Source organism: Oryzias latipes, chromosome 23 (assembly GCF_053564925.1).
Source record: "Oryzias latipes strain Hd-rR chromosome 23, Olatipes_Hd-rR_3.1".
Taxonomy (NCBI): domain Eukaryota; kingdom Metazoa; phylum Chordata; class Actinopteri; order Beloniformes; family Adrianichthyidae; genus Oryzias; species Oryzias latipes.
Window position 1 is genome coordinate 28,676,537 of NC_136259.1, and position 3,464 is coordinate 28,680,000.

Sequence of the window (3,464 nt, forward strand, 5' to 3'; positions counted from 1 at the left end):
GAGCTTCGCTTGGGCCTGGGCTACAGCCTCTTCCTGGGGAAGCAGCGGAAGAGGCTGCCTTTCCCTAGCTGGTGGAGCATCTCTCCTCTGCTGCTGATGCTGCAGGGGGGGAAGCCACAGCAGGGTCTCTCCTTGGCAGGAAAGAGGAGCTTCGCTTGGGCCTGGGCTACAGCCTCTTCCTGGGGAAGCAGCGGAAGAGGCTGCCTTCCCCAGCTGGAGGAGCATCTCTCCTCTGCTGCTGCTGCTGCTGCTGATGCTGCAGGTGGGCAGCCACAGCAGGGTCTCTCCTTGGCAGGAAAGAGGAGCTTCGCTTGGGCCTGGGCTACAGCCTCTTCCTGGGGAAGCAGCGGAAGAGGCTGCCTATCCCTAGCTGGTGGAGCATCTCTCCTCTGCTGCTGATGCTGCAGGGGGGAAGCCACAGCAGGGTCTCTCCTTGGCAGGAAAGAGGAGCTTCGCTTGGGCCTGGGCTACAGCCTCTTCCTGGGGAAGCAGCGGTAGAGGCCGCCTTTCCCTAGCTGGTGGAGCATCTCTCCTCTGCTGCTGATGCTGCAGGGGGGAAGCCACAGCAGGGTCTCTCCTTGGCAGGAAAGAGGAGCTTCGCTTGGGCCTGGGCTACAGCCTCTTCCTGGGGAAGCAGCGGAAGAGGCTGCCTTCCCCAGCTGGAGGAGCATCTCTCCTCTGCTGCTGATGCTGCAGGTGGGCAGCCACAGCAGGGTCTCTCCTTGGCAGGAAAGAGGAGCTTCGCTTCGGCCTGGGCTACAGCCTCTTCCTGGGGAAGCAGCGGAAGAGGCTGCCTATCCATAGCTGGTGGAGCATCTCTCCTCTGCTGCTGATGCTGCAGGGGGGAAGCCACAGCAGGGTCTCTCCTTGGCAGGAAAGAGGAGCTTCGCTTGGGCCTGGGCTACAGCCTCTTCCTGGGGAAGCAGCGGAAGAGGCTGCCTTTCCCTAGCTGGTGGAGCATCTCTCCTCTGCTGCTGATGCTGCAGGGGGGGAAGCCACAGCAGGGTCTCTCCTTGGCAGGAAAGAGGAGCTTCTCTTCGGCCTGGGCTTCTGCCTCTTCCTGGGGAAGCAGCGGAAGAGGCCGCCTTCCCCAGCTGGAGCAGCATCTCTCCTCTGCTGCTGATGCTGCAGGTGGGCAGCCACAGCAGGGTCCCTCCTTGGCAGGACAGAGGAGCTTCGCTTGGGCCTGGGCTACAGCCTCTTCCTGGGGAAGCAGCGAAAGAGGCCGCCTTCCCCAGCTGGAGGAGCATCTCTCCTCTGCTGCTGATGCTGCAGGTGGGCAGCCACAGCAGGGTCCCTCCTTGGCAGGACAGAGGAGCTTCGCTTCGGCCTGGGCTTCTGCCTCTTCCTGGGGAATCAGCGGAAGAGGCTGCCTTACCCAGGTGGAGGAGCGTCTCTCCTCTGCTGCTGATGCTGCAGGTGGGCAGCCACAGCAGGGTCCCTCCTTGGCAGGACAGAGGAGCTTCTCTTCGGCCTGGGCTTCTGCCTCTTCCTGGGGAAGCAGCGGAAGAGGCCGCCTTACCCAGGTGGAGGAGCATCTCTCCTCTGCTGCTGATGCTGCAGGGGGCAGCCACAGCAGGGTCTCTCCTTGGCAGGACAGAGGAGCTTCGCTTCGGCCGGGGCTTCTGCCTCTTCCTGGTGAAGCAGCGGAAGAGGCTGCCTTACCCAGGTGGAGGAGCATCCTTCCTCTGCTGCTGATGCTGCAGGTGGGCAGCCACAGCAGGGTCTCTCCTTGGCAGGACGGAGGAGCTTCGCTTCGGCCTGGGCTTCTGCCTCTTCCTGGGGAAGCAGCGGAAGAGGCTGCCTTACCCAGGTGGAGGAGCATCTCTCCTCTGCTGCTGATGCTGCAGGGGGGCAGCCACAGCAGGGTCTCTCCTTGGCAGGACAGAGGAGCTTCGCTTCGGCCTGGGCTTCTGCCTCTTCCTGGGGAAGCAGCGGAAGAGGCTGCCTTACCCAGGTGGAGGAGCATCTCTCCTCTGCTGCTGATGCTGCAGGTGGGCAGCCACAGCAGGGTCTCTCCTTGGCAGGAAAGAGGAGCTTCTCTTCGGCCTGGGCTACAGCCTCTTCCTGGGGATGCAGCGGAAGAGGCTGCCTTACCCAGGTGGAGGAGCATCTCTCCTCTGCTGCTGCTGCTGCTGCTGCTGATGCTGCTGCAGGTGGGCAGCCACAGCAGGGTCTCTCCTTGGCAGGAAAGAGGAGCTTCGCTTCGGCCTGGGCTACAGCCTCTTCCTGGGGAAGCAGCGGAAGAGGCTGCCTTCCCCAGCTGGAGGAGCATCTCTCCTCTGCTGCTGCTGCTGCTGATGCTGCAGGTGGGCAGCCACAGCAGGGTCTCTCCTTGGCAGGACGGAGGAGCTTCTCTTCGGCCTGGGCTTCTGCCTCTTCCTGGGGAAGCAGCGGAAGAGGCTGCCTTCCCCAGGTGGAGGAGCATCTCTCCTCTGCTGCTGATGCTGCAGGGGGGCAGCCACAGCAGGGTCTCTCCTTGGCAGGACAGAGGAGCTTCGCTTCGGCCTGGGCTTCTGCCTCTTCCTGGGGAAGCAGCGGAAGAGGCTGCCTTACCCAGGTGGAGGAGCATCTCTCCTCTGCTGCTGATGCTGCAGGTGGGCAGCCACAGCAGGGTCTCTCCTTGGCAGGAAAGAGGAGCTTCTCTTCGGCCTGGGCTACAGCCTCTTCCTGGGGATGCAGCGGAAGAGGCTGCCTTACCCAGGTGGAGGAGCATCTCTCCTCTGCTGCTGCTGCTGCTGCTGCTGATGCTGCTGCAGGTGGGCAGCCACAGCAGGGTCTCTCCTTGGCAGGAAAGAGGAGCTTCGCTTCGGCCTGGGCTACAGCCTCTTCCTGGGGAAGCAGCGGAAGAGGCTGCCTTCCCCAGCTGGAGGAGCATCTCTCCTCTGCTGCTGCTGCTGCTGATGCTGCAGGTGGGCAGCCACAGCAGGGTCTCTCCTTGGCAGGACGGAGGAGCTTCTCTTCGGCCTGGGCTTCTGCCTCTTCCTGGGGAAGCAGCGGAAGAGGCTGCCTTCCCCAGGTGGAGGAGCATCTCTCCTCTGCTGCTGATGCTGCAGGGGGGCAGCCACAGCAGGGTCTCTCCTTGGCAGGACAGAGGAGCTTCGCTTCGGCCTGGGCTTCTGCCTCTTCCTGGGGAAGCAGCGGAAGAGGCTGCCTTACCCAGGTGGAGGAGCATCTCTCCTCTGCTGCTGATGCTGCAGGTGGGCAGCCACAGCAGGGTCTCTCCTTGGCAGGAAAGAGGAGCTTCTCTTCGGCCTGGGCTACAGCCTCTTCCTGGGGATGCAGCGGAAGAGGCTGCCTTACCCAGGTGGAGGAGCATCTCTCCTCTGCTGCTGCTGCTGCTGCTGCTGATGCTGCTGCAGGTGGGCAGCCACAGCAGGGTCTCTCCTTGGCAGGAAAGAGGAGCTTCGCTTCGGCCTGGGCTACAGCCTCTTCCTGGGGAAGCAGCGGAAGAGGCTGCCTTC